The sequence below is a fragment of the Passer domesticus genome, chromosome 1 (genome assembly GCF_036417665.1).
Source record: "Passer domesticus isolate bPasDom1 chromosome 1, bPasDom1.hap1, whole genome shotgun sequence".
Classification (NCBI taxonomy): domain Eukaryota; kingdom Metazoa; phylum Chordata; class Aves; order Passeriformes; family Passeridae; genus Passer; species Passer domesticus.
In genome coordinates, this window is record NC_087474.1 from 101,032,901 (window position 1) to 101,046,764 (window position 13,864).

At 43.2% G+C, this 13,864-nt stretch overlaps 1 long non-coding RNA gene across 1 annotated transcript in view; it reads right to left on the reverse strand.

The window, feature by feature from the left end:
* LOC135306974 (uncharacterized) overlaps positions 1–11,437 on the reverse strand; it is a 39,725-nt gene extending 28,288 nt beyond the window's left edge. The window contains exon 1 of the long non-coding RNA XR_010367744.1: positions 11,176–11,437. This is a non-coding gene — a long non-coding RNA (uncharacterized LOC135306974). The remainder of the gene's footprint in view (positions 1–11,175) is intronic.
* Between the last annotated feature and the right edge of the window lie 2,427 nt (positions 11,438–13,864).

The following is a 13,864-nucleotide window of genomic DNA, read 5'->3' on the forward strand; positions in this document are numbered from 1 at the left end:
AGAAGAATGTTAATGGAGCAGCACATCTGGATATGTAGAAGAAAAACATCAGGACTAAGGAAGTGAAATTATATTTTCAGGAATGAATTATTCACTACATGTGTACAACCAGCAGGGAGAGAACCACAGGCTGAGAAAAATATGTTCAAACTTACCAACAAAAATAAATACACTAAAGTATGATGTGAGCATCAGCTACATTTCCTAGGCAAAAGCTCCACATGGAGGCCTGAAATCCAACTATATTTGCATTTTGACATATTATCACTAGAAAAGACACAGCAATGCAGCCCCTGAGGCAAGGGAATTCAACATTGCCAGGCCATCTGGGCTTTTTTCTTATGGGTGGAAAATTTCTCTACTCCCAAATGTCCTACAGTATTGTATAGAGAGAAGTAAAGAGGGCAAATGGGGGATGCCCTGCCTTAGAAGCAATAAAGCTATTGCAAGGAATCATCCAGATAAAAAGCCTGCACTCTTGAGGAAAGTAGAGATGTTTTTGCACTATCTCTCTGAACCCACGTTGTCCACTTGCTTCCTCTTTCTTCCTAGTCTTGATGAGCTCACTATTACCTCCTGTGATCCTTCACAAAACTGTTTCACTTCCTCTCTCATTTTCTCTCTGAGCAGATCCCCTCTCTTGGATTTGCCATTACCCTTTATTCCAGGCACATCACTCCTACACACACACACAGGCACAGGCACTGGCACACACTCACACACAGAGAAGTCCTGAGGAGATATTATGATGAATTAGTCTTATTGAAGGCTGTAAACTGTGGAATAAATGGGAAGGGTGCTAAAGCTCCATGGGTCTAGTTTGATGAAGTAATTGAGGGCTGCACGTTGTTTGCTTTTGAATTACTGTGCTGCTCACAGAAGTTTCAGAATTCAGGGGGGAAAAAAAAAGGAAAGTGCTTTGAAATGCTGTCATGGGAATGCCCACTTTGAAGCTGTGCTAGGAAACCCATCCTGGAGTGTTTATGCTCCTGGGAAAATTCAGCCCAGATGTGACAGCAGAAACAATGATGCTTGAGCCATAGTTACAAGGCCTTGCCATGAGGGAGCACTACATGAGTGGGAATGAATGGAACTAAAGTACATTTCAATCAATGAAACTATGCTGATATGCTTTGAATCAAACAAAGAAACTTGGGTCTCTACTGATGCCTTCAAGGATGGCCCTGGGGCAATGCTGTTCCAGGAGAACAGAAGAGACTCACTTGATTCTCCATGGCATCTGTTACAAGACTGATGTCTGAGTCTGAACAAATACATGCCTGACTCTGAAGTTTAGGCATGGCCCATGGGTGTATGAAATTTTCCAGGCATATGTAAGCTTTGGAACTAAACAGAAACTGGTCTTCAGAATTACTTTTTGCTTATATACAACATGATACGCATACATATGTGTATACACACAAACATTTTAAGAAATTTGAATCATATATTTGTATAATCAAGCCTAATGGCAAAAGTACAAAGCTAATTATTTGGCTTGACGATGAATGGTAGGTGCTTGGTAAACGCAAAAGTACGTGGCAGATGCAAAAGCATTCTCTTATTTATACTTCATTACAGGAAAAGGGAACAGCATGTGAACTGGTGTGCCATGCAAGTGGCAGCTCACCAAGGACAGGAGGGAACTGACAACCCCGTGCTCTTCGCTGCCTCACTGAAGGTCAGAAAACAGCATAAGGCGAATTTCAGCCAGGCTTTGAAGAGGCTGTCATTAAGGCGGTTTCTATTTCCACAAATGAAGGCCACTGCAGTAGTTAGAGGGAGCAGCTGCAAGGCAAGTGGTGGGCAGGCTAGACTCAGACACTTTCAGTCAGCTATTATTCATGGATAAATGAAGAGGAAAAGTGACTTTATGAATTTACCAGCACCCAGTGCTGGTGGTCAGCAAGCTCATGCCGAACTGTTAAACAGGCCTTCCTGAATGGGACTGTGATTAGTTCCCTTTCACACTGTAAGCCTGCCATTTCAAAGCAGGTCTTTTGTCTACAGGATTCTGCCAGGCATGAAGCACAACCACAGACAACCTCAGAAGTCTCAAACCATCTGGCTATTTTGATTTTAATGCTACTGAAGATGTCTCTATCATCTCAATAGCAGCTTAGTCATCCATTTCTATCCTTACCTTATTTTTACCTACAAGGTTCTACAGTAAAGACCAGCTGGCTGAAGAAACCATTTCAAAACCCAACCACCATGACTGCCTTTGTTTTACACATCTAGTGGACATAAATTCTTGTCATTTTGGTTTATGCGAATGGCAGGATTTATTAGATCAGACAGGTCATTAAGTAATTTTTTTCTTTAATAATGTCTTTGATTCAGTGAACTCAAATTTATGCTCTGTTATAGTGTGCTAACAGCTATTTTTTGGCTAGGAAAGCTAGCAATAAATCTGAATTTAATAAACTGACAATAGATCTAAATGTGAAAGAGATTCAAGACACTAATTTTCCCAGTTATTTAAAAGCAGTGAATCCTTGCATAACTGCAAGACTAATCCCAAACTAAAAGCATATTCTCTAAAAAATTGTCTCATTGATCACATCATACAATTCTGCTCAATATGAAGATTTTTTAAAAACCATCCAGCTATTGCCCCGGTTGCCAGTGGCAGTGTGCTCTTTTCACCTGCTAGAAAATAAACAGAATTTGGGAGCACAGATCTGTACATGAATAAGCACACACACACCTCTGTGTGTACTCCTTGCTCTTCCTGTCACCCCCTTTTTCTGCATTTACATATATACAAACACAGAAGGAAGACGTGGAGCATAGTGGAACAGGTTTTCCAGCTAAGTGGTGGAATCTATGTCGTTAAAGATTTTGAAAAGCCAGTAGGACATGGACCTGATCAACTTTGATCTGCTCAGAGTTCAGTCTGGCTTAGAGAAAGAGGATGGACTTGTGTCCAACAGAGGCCAGATCCCACTTAAATTGTTCAACAATTTCATGAGCTCAGCAGCTTCCTGCTTTGTTCCACACTCATGGAACAAAGTCTGTTCCACACAGACATTTCAGTAGCTCCATGCACATACCCGCAACTTTTCCACATAGAGAAAATCTCTGGCAAAGCCACAAAGGATGTGTCTGGGAACAAAGATAGAGTGGCTGTGCATGGCATTGACTAGACAGGTCTCAACATGCTCAAGCAAAATGCAGCAGCAGCAAAGCCACAGGGCACAGCTTCACCACAGAAATGTTCACACACAGGTCATGCCATTCCTCACTCTGATAATCCCAGCACCCTGGGCAGTTCATCCCATCCTGTCTTGTCTTTAAATTACTTGACTGAGGTATTATGTGATGGGCATGCATGCTGTATATGGGAATCACTCACAACTAGGAGTTTTAATGACGTTCTAAATTCTGAAATCTCCTTCAGCTACATACCTGTCATGGATACTTGAGGTCTATGTCTCCCAGCACAGCCTTAACTAGACTTTTAAGATAAACTTAACTAGATCTTTACTTAGCTAAGTTAATTCTTTATATGCATCAGATGATTGTAGGCAACTCAAAAGCTTTGGTGGGCAGACTACCTATGTAAGCTTTTTTATTGAAATCTGTCATCTTCCACAGTGTTTCACCTGCCACTCACATAACTTTGAAAGGACAGGGCATGTGCTGAGCCTGCTCCAGAGCACTGTAAAGCAAATACACCAGAACAAAAACCAAGACACCAATATTTTCCTTTGTCTGACCTAGATTAGACTCCTGTGCAACAGGGGTCAAGGAAGCAGAACTGCAATCATAAGGGAACTGTCTTGCATGTATGATGGGGCAGAAGACGAGGTAGTAACTACTACAAAGCAGACATACCCTCAGCCCTTCTCGAGACAGTCACAAGGGTGGGAATGTCACCTTTTGGTATCTGAGCCCAGTGCTTGAATTTTCTTTTCACTGCTCTCCACTTTCAAGAAGAACCCCAGTGAATCACACTGTTTGGCTATAAAAAGGGAAACTAAAAGAAATGTCAAATGTCACAGTGGCTTGTTCACGTTATCTCTCTGTTCAGACGGGAAGTAGGAGTGCATCCCACTCATGGCGCAGACAGGGGAGACAGCTGCCTCCAGAGTCTCTTCATCAGAGGGGACTGCCCCTTTCAGAGAACCACAGGGTTGTTTTCTTTTCTTTTCTCCACACAGTTTTGTTTTCTGGCCTCTATTCTGCCAATCTAACTCACACTCTGGGACACAATGTTTTCGGGTATCCTGTCTGTGAAATTTTGTTCTCATTTCCATTCCCATCCATGTTTTGAACCATATTAATCTACTCTTAAATTGTAGGGAGTGGCTGAGATAAAAAAAATTACTTTACATTTGAAAGCTGGAATGTTATCTCATTTAATATAGTGGGTTAGGAACTGGTTGAAATCCATGCCACATGGGTAAAATGGCTCAGAATGCATTAATGCTTGAAGTGAAGGAATAAAACAGCCTTCCTCAAGCTAGGCTCAGACTTCTTCCTAGACAAGGTCAGCTGAAAGGTCTTGCAGTCACACACTCACACCACTCAAAATGAGCACTGCTGCAGATCCTCCATGAATGCTTCTTGCCCCATCTACATGACAGGCAGGGGTCTCCAGGTGTCTCACACACCTTGAAGGGGAGATAGCTTTGCAGCAGCTCTCTGGCCAAATCCTTTCATTCTATTCTCAAATGCATTCCCACTTGGTAAGGTTCAGAAGCTGTATGCAGTCCAAATGCTGAAGTACCTGGCAACTACAGCACCTATGTGTCATACTCTGTGTGTTAATAAGGGCTGCACAGAGCTGGAGCAGACTGTGGAGACAGCTGCAGGATTGCCTTCTCACAAGTATGACTCTCAGGTAAGAAACTATCAACCAGCCTCAGACAGACAAAGTTACTCTTTCTCTTCAGGAAGATTGACAGTCCAAATCATGCTCACTTTAGATGATTAATAATAACATGGAGAGAGCAGCTAGGCACGAGACAAATGGTGTCTTGAGCAGATCCCCTCCTTGGGGTTTTGGCCTTTAATGCTGAGGTTGAATTTCTCACGCTCCTACAGATAGGAAAGTAGTGTTTGCAGCCCAATTAGCCTGTAATGGCTCTTCAAGCATTTGTTGATGATAGTAATCTGGGCTTGAAGTCTTGGCATGTAAGGGATGCTTGTGATTGATTGTAGCTCACGTTGTCCTGCACTGGCTGCAGGCATGTAGAAAGGACAAGGGTCACCTAGTGCTATCACAAACTGAGGCCTCTGACATGAGGCATCCCTCAGACAAGGACCCTGTTGCCCATGTGCTGAGCTTTGTTAGTCAGATCGTGCCAAAGCTCAGGCTAGAGAACTATGAGCTTTCTGAAAGAACAGCATTATAACACCACAGACAAAGCACTCTTATGTGCTTTGTGCTGTGCAAACTGAGACCAAGTGGTAAATGTGTCAGTTTAGGAGTGTTTTGGACCCAAGAAGCAATGGAATGTCCTTTATATCTTTCGAAATGAGAGCCTGTTTGGATTAAAATGATCTCCATGTAAGCAAAAAAAAAAAAAAAAAAAAAAATACCAGCCTTCCCATTTCAAAGCTGGCAGGGCTTCTTACACAGACCTCTATTCAAACAGTGTAGGGGAAGAGGAATAGGAGACTTTTTTGTTTAACTCAAATGACGTGGTGTGTGTTTCTAACATAAAAAGCAAGACAAAAAAATGAACTCCGTCTGAGGCAAAAGATTTAGAAGAAAAAGGAAAGTATGAATGTAGAAAGCTGTCTGAACACAAAAGCAAGGAAAATGAACACTTTTAGTCATTGACAGAACATGCATTTTTATGAGTGTTAACAGCAATTTGGTGATGATTCTGATAATGACATCCTAGCCAGTTCAGCTGGTCTACAGGCAGAAAAAGAAAAAGCTGTATGAACAGTGGGATCTAAGAGGAGTCTTTAGAGCATGTTGTAAGAATAGTTTCAGGCATCTGGGGAAGATCCAAGATTGACAACCAAGTAGGGCTGAAAACCATGGTTGAAAATGAGAAGGAAATTCCAGCTGAAGAAAGGCAAATCTATATGTCACCTAAAAATAACTACAGCCAGCCATTCTACCAAAGACCAGAAGCTCAGGAAAGCACTGAGGAGTGGCCAGTCTAACCCAAGTTCCTTTTTTCCAGAACCTGGAAAAGCCCAGTGCTGGACAGGACACTGTAGAAAAGGTCACTATGTACAATTTTGCCACAATGATGAATGTAACAAAACATACCATTAAGATAAAATTGTCAAATATAACTTATTACCTCAGGTTTAATTGTCACATGCCCCTACTAAGAAATCTCCATTACCCTTTTTACTCTATGCCACTTCCACTCTCCTTACAATGAAAATGCTACCCTCTGGCTATACAAGTACCAGAATAATCTTCACAGTGCTCTCCTTTCCCCCCAGATGAAACTCACTCAGCTTCCTAGTTTTTTTGTTACTCCCCAAGAATTCTACTCACAAACTCAAAGCAGCCACCTGCCTGCTCTGCTTAAGCCCTTTTCTTTGATTTCTGTTCAACTCACACTTTTGTCTGCTGCTCTTCCCACTTCTCACCTCACTCAGTAACACAAACCCAGGGCCCACCTTGGCCTTACTCTCTCTCACATTTGACCCATCCTGGCTGCCTGGCTATGCCCACACTCCTCTTTGCTGTCCTCACAAGTTTCTCCTTCTATAACGTCTCATGGCAACACATCCAGCCTCGATGCTTCTCTACTCAGTTTTTACCTCTTTTCTCTGACAGTCTGTTCCATGATTGTACCATTTCTAACCCTACTGCAGACACCCAAACAACTCCTCCATCATCTCCCAGCCCTAACAGAGATGTGCTTTTTCTGCTGTCACTGCCAATAAAACCACCTTCTCATTAAGATGCTTCTTTTCCTACTCCCTTTATCTCTTTCTTCTTTTTGTTCTCATTTCTGCTCCTTTGAACAACCCTGCATCCAAGCCCTTTCTCTGCTCCGAAGTTGTTCTCAGCCACAACTGTCCTCAGATTTGGTCTCCTGGGAAAGACTCCTTCTGCAGTTACTCATTCTCTTCCCACTCTCACTCATCTTTGGATGTGGATACCTGTGTACAAATAACAAGCCCACCCTACAGGTGTTGATTTCTTTGCACTTGTGTCTTTCTGTTATCTGCATCCATGCCCCAACCTCCCCTGTCACCTAAGACGCCACCCTTCAAACCATGTTATCTCTTTGTTCCCTCTGCTGTTAAATTCCAAGTGTCACCAAATCTCTTTCAGCATTATTTATTGCTCTCAGATACAACCCTTCACCTGGGGTCTTCCAATCCACCAGCGTTTGCACTCAACCCTTTGTGCTTTCCTCCTACCGACAGCTTCGCTGATGCTCTCTTGCTGCTGTGATTCTTTCCCCTCTTTTTCCCACTGCAAGTATTATACTGGCACTGGCTCAACTGCAACAACTGTTCCTCCAAGAGCAGGCTGACAACTGCCACTACGAGTTTGTTCTCTCCTTTTTCCATTCACCCGTTTCATGCAGCACTTAGCACAGTGGGCTTCTGGCCCACCAGCGAGGCATCTTAAGCACTGCACTGAATGCAAATATAATCACATGGCTCTGGAAGTTGTTCCTGCCATTCATATGAATAGCTAACTGCTTTTTATTAATTAACTTTTGGCCACTGTGAAGTTTTGTAGCAATCTTTATGCTACTTAAGACCAGGCCTCTCCTTCAGGAATGGTTAAATAATAGCACCAGCTGGATGTATCATAATTATCCCAGCCTCAGCACTGTGGAAATATAAGACTTCTGATGGGTGGAAGCCATTGCCTCTTTCTTTTCCTATGTGCCCGGGCTTATCACAGGATGTCATTCAAGGTTAAAAAGCTTAGCATCCCTGCTGATCATGCCTTTCCCCCTGGAAAAAACATGTGATGGATACAATCACAAAGGGTTGTATTTCAGCTGTGCAGTCTGTTCAGGCTTGTCCATCTTTACCTTACCCGTGGTGTCCCAAAACCAACATGTGACCCTGTGCACGAGGCATTAATATCTGGATTCCATTTTAGTGACACTGAGAGCATCAGATCATTGTTGTGAGGCTGCTCACTCAGAAACCTGGAAGCAAATGAGCAGAAACACAGCAATACTACTTGCTTTACACCTCAGAGAGGGAGGCTGACCTTGGCTTTCCCATTTTTTCTCTTTTTAATGCTAAAATTGCTAGGGGACATTGACTTTAGTCACATGTGAGAACTCCCTGCCCTACAGTTGCCCACTTCCTTTTCCCTTCCTGTCAGTGATGCCTTCACAGTATGTTATGGAAAAGGCTGAATATATTTCTCTTCTTCTTAGATGCAAACACATGGAATTTCCATCCTGTGTCTTCCTCTGTACTCATATGCCTCTAAACATTTTGTCCCCAAGAACACCCATGTCCTCTGCAGGGCTGCTCTCAAGGAGTTCTTCTCCCAGGCTGTGCTCATGTCTGGGATTGCCCCAACCCAGATACAGCACCTTGAACTCGGACTTTATGTTTTTAGCAAAGACAATGTATATTCCCAGTGAAAATAGTAAGTATATGCTTGGAAAGACTGCCTCATCCTCCATTTGAGGATATAGTTATGCCTCAGTTTATCCAGATTTGGGATTGAGGCCTCACATACTCCACAGCCAACTTCAGTGTAATTGTACTGGCAAAGTTCCCAGGTTCTGCAACAATCTGGTGGAGGCAAAAGCCAATTCTGCCACTGCTTCTTTTCTGCTGTAACAAAGGATATGTTTAATTAAATAAATATCAAGATTAACAATGAGGACAGTGCAATGGTATCTCTCTTACTCCCTCAAATATCCCTTTTCCTTTATTTAGCAGCCTTAGTTTTCAGAATATCCATGTTGGGGTTCTCTACATCAGTGGCTTTTGCCTGCATTGTGGCATTTCTGGGAAACACTCTCCCCCAGACAAAATCAACAGGATACTTTATGAAAGTGCTTTATGAGAAAGCACTTATAACAAAAACTGGTCTAATAATGTGTTCTTATTCCTAGGTTTAGGTATGAGCTCTCTACGCTGCCTTTCTTTTTACTCCCTGACTATTTGCATATTATTGCCTCTACTAATAGAACATATCAGTGTTCTCCTGTTTACATATCTCCCATTTATTTCTCCTTTCTTGCCATACTACTGCAGTTCTTAAAAAAATACAAACAAACACAGATTTTTGTTAGATAGATGCAATGATTTTTTGATATAAGGTGAAAAACCCCCTTGAATTGTGAGCTTATTTCTGACCTTCTGAATGCAGGGCATAGCCTCAACTCTGCTGATTGTTAAAAATGCAGATAATTTTAATGTCAATTCCTTGGGCAAAGTAACTAAGTGGCCTGCAGTACTCCTTTTCCTGGACTGACCTTATGATTAAAGCACTGCCAACATTTTACACATTTTCCTGTGGTCTGTTCCCCAGACAATGAAATCCAAGCTGCCAGATTTTTCATTAATTAGTTCTTCAGTAGATGGCAGAAAAGCAAGAAGAATACAAGCTCAGATGTGTTTGTTTACTTTACATCTGCTGCCCCTTAACCTCGGGTTCCACATTTCTCTAGCAAATAACATTTCCTCCATTATCTCATAACTACAATGCGTCCAGCGCTTTCCTTTTCATTCCTTGCACACTTTCACCTTCTCATTACTTTTTTCCTGGTGTTGACATTAGGGCACCCCAATCCAGTGACTGACCCCCTTCCCCTTCCCTTGGGACTGTCCTTCTGCAGGGTGAAAAGGTGACTCCTAAAAACAAGCTGCTCTTTTGTGAACACGGAGTGTGTGTGAAGGTGGCTCTGCTATATGGGCCAGCTCCGGGAGGATGGAAGAGCTTCTGTCCGTGTGCTGGAGCAAAAGGAGCCACTCTGTTTGGGCAAGGAAATTGCCCAGACCTTTCTACCCTTTGCCTCACTGTCCTGGCTAAGTCTGTAGCTGCTGTTCGTGTTCCTGGAGAAGGAGGGGAAAGAAGGGAGAGACTACAGGAGATGCTATTAAAAAAAAAAAAAAAAAAAGAAAGAAAAAAAAAAAGAGAGAGAAAAAAAGAGGGGGAGAGTATTCAGGAGAACCACCTGAACGATTAAAAGAGAGGTCTTAAAAATGATTACAAAAGGTATTAGGAAAAAAGTATTGAAAAAAGTATTAATTAAAAAATTTTAAAAAAAGTATTTTAAAAAAGTGTTATTTAGAAAAAGCATTCCAAGCCCCGAAGCTGCCCCCGGCTGTGGCACGGAGGGCAGGGCAGCGTGCGGGGGCTGCCCGGGCACTGCGGCGGCAGCGAGCACAGCGAGCCGCGGGCACCCTCTGCTGCCACCGCAGCTGCCACCTGCTGCTGCTGCTGCTGCTGCTGCTGCCGCCGCTGCTGCTGCTGCCGCTGCCGCTGCCGCCGCTGCTGCTGCCGCTGCTGCTGCTGCTGCTGCTGCTGCCGCTGCTGCTGCTGCTGAGCCCTCCGGAGAGCTCCCCTCCGCGGCCCTTCAGGAGCTGGGCGCGTCCCACCCCTCCCTATTACCGACCACATCCCCCTGCCCTATTACCTGTTCTCATGGGGTGTGCGGAGACCTCAGTCTTTGGAATTTCCACTTCCCTGCCAGCAGAGCCACCACAGACCTGATCACAAGTACCCTCCTTCCTCTAACTAGGGGATGGTGCTATGCAGGGTCAGGAGTTGGACTCGATGAACCTTGTGGGTCCCTTCCAACTCAGCATATCCTGTGATTCTGTAAAATACAATCCTGAAGCCTTCCCATGTAGCAATTGCTAAAGACAAAAATTCCCAAAGGTTCCTATACATCTTAACCATCTCTGCTCTGCCACCCCATCATCACACATGCCCTTCATCTAAAATGCTGGAATAGGATAGGACCTTGCCTTCAGGGGATAACCTGCTGAAAACAAATGGTAGGTGTGCAGGCAGATCAGGTGAGAGATGCTAACACAGGAAGAGTCACATATCCTATGTGCTGTCTACTTTTGATTAGGTTTGGTAGGCAATGCACTACTAAGACACACACAGAGACCTTATGCTGATCTAGTTGCAGATGTCCCTGCTAATTGCAAGGGATGTTGGACTAAGATGACCTTTAGGGGTCCCCTCCAACCCACACCATTCTATGATTCTATAAATGAAGAGTTATGAAAACTTCAGCTCACCCTCAAGCTGTCTGAGTTGGTCTGGCACAAGGCCCTGCACAGGTGTTGACCAGCAAAACTAATACTGCTGCTCATCTAGGCTAGGAACTGCATGTTGTCACCTCTCCCTTTCACCTTCTCTGCTGTCCAGTGGTTTTCCTTCTTCCCAGATACCACCCTTCTTCCAGGATTTGCAGGACTTCTTTTTCCTTATACCAATTTTCCTTCTTACATGCATGTCCCGTCTCTCCTTTTCTTCTCCAACATAGGAAGTTTATTGTGGAAGGCTGAAGGAGGAGAAAGCAATTCTCAAGAATCAATTGCACAACATGGGTAATAAGGAGAGGGGCTAAAAGGTGGCTGTCCTGGGAAGGACAGGTTGGAAGGAAGAATTTCTCTAGTGGTTCCTAAGGATTGTTTCCTTCAAGCTGTCAGATGTCATGGAAGCCAGGGAATGAGCAAACCAGCTCATGTAAGTATTTTTTTCTGGGCAAAACACAATGTACTTGCTTAACAGCCCATAAAGTAAACATAAACGCCTAAGCCCAAGAATGTCATTTCAGCTAGGAGCATCTGTATCAACATCATGGTGACTTTGCTTGCCTCCTGTTACTGTGTCCTTGAGGTATATACATATATTATTTTTTATTCATCTTCATAAGTTTGGACAAGCACTGTACCCAATGCTCAAAAGTCATTGTAGCTCCAACTCTACAACACAGAGGGTATGTGAGATCAAACAAGGTAAATTCTGAGCTTGTAACAATTAATTTTTTAGCTTTATTCAAAAGTAGAATAAGTAACATTAATTCAGGAAAGCTAGTTACCATGTAATAATACCTAGGGCCCACAACTGCTGAATAATTTAGAGTAAACTTTGCATCCAGTGCCATGAATTATACTCTAAAAACAAGAGTATACAGTCAAATCAGTTAGTTCAGCTTGACGTATCTCAGTCCTGATTCAGGATTTATGCCTGTATTTAAATCATATTCCCTCAGCCTGCATTTCCATCTCCAGCAAGAAGTGCCCATCTGCCTCAAGCCACACAGAGCTAAGCCCAGTACAGCCTTAGCTGTGCATTCCAGCCCGGGACTCATGTTTCCTGTATGATGCGCATGTGTCTCCTCCACACACATCAGTCCTGTTCAAATAATACTGCAACCCTGACTGACCTTTCAATATTAATGACAACACACTCTAGAAAGCACTAGGAGAGAAGTTTTCAAAGCAGCTGAAGGAGATAGATAGCTATCTTGTGGGATTTTCAAATGTGACTAAACAGGCCAATTGGCTGACTCCCACTGCATTCATGAAATCAGTAAGAGTTGAGTACCTAACTTCTTCAGTCGTGTTTGGAAACCTTGCCACAAGCATCTGTGAAAAACTAAGAATTTTGGGACATTTGTCCTTACTTACAGATGAGGTCTGCCCAGGCACACATTAAAACAAACAAAAAAATCTTGCCAAAGCTGGTTAGAGCCTACCTAGTACCTAGTATATGAGAGTGCTCAGAAGAGTTGGGTAGCTCTAAGCAAGACATACTGAACCACCTTTAGCTTTGGTTCCATATGCTTTGTATCCTGGATTCAGACCCAGCAGAAACTGGGGTAGCACTATTTTAGTGAAGCCTGATCATCCTCAAAGCACCTACACGCAAAGAGGAACAAGAATCTAAAGCCAGAGTGATGAGCGGACAGCACCTGCATTTGGAACAGCTGCTTCATGTGCTTGGTTTCCAAAAGAAAAGGGAAAAAAGAAAGGCTCTGTATCTCCCCAACTTGTTCCCCCCTCCTCCCCTGGGAACTTGGAGCATCTCTACCAGGTAGCCCGCAACCTGCAGCTACATTCCACAGGCCACACACACCTGGGAGTGACAACAAACCATGGGCTGTGACCTGGTCAGCATCATTTTACCTGCCACTTCACAGGCATTGCAGGTGGGCCACTCTTTATTGACTACCTCTTGAACAAAGATTTTTGCCTCTGCCACAACACATAGATAAAGACTTGCAAGAAGTGCAATTTCCAGAGAAGTTAGCTGTGGTTCAAGAAGTATTTGTTCATATATGCATGATACAGATGTCTTCATGGCAAAACTTTATTTTATCTTAAATGTTTTATTAAACAAGAGCTTTTCTGTCCCTTAATTTCAGTCTGCCGTAGAAATCATCACTAGCATGTGAAAAATGTTTGGGGAGGTCACATCACACGGGTCTTCCCCACAAATCAATGCACTGAAAACCAGAAAGCACCATGTATATTGCTTATCTCTCACTCACAGATCTAGATTAATCCAATTTGACCTTTGATTCATTTTAGCCACATGGTCAAAATGATCCATGTTAATCTGTCCAAAATTGTCTGCCCTTCTGTGCCAAGCTCACGCTTGCATTCAGAACCAGACACACATACCAGCACTGATCCTCATCTTCTGGTCACTCTGAGCCAAGCCTCCACCTCCAGCAGCATTTGCATTCAGGCTGGAAGAGAAAGCATCGCCCTGGTGGGGAGCTTGATGTGAAGCTCCACATTTACAACCCTGTCACCAGACTAAATCAAATGGTATGCGGTCCATAACACTGTCAGGAAGGTAGGGAATGCCATTCTGCATCTGATTAAGAATGATATATTCAGTCAACTCACATAATAATGTTGTTTTAGGACTAAAATGAAAAACTACTGGCAAATGCAATAATCTTTTCTTTCA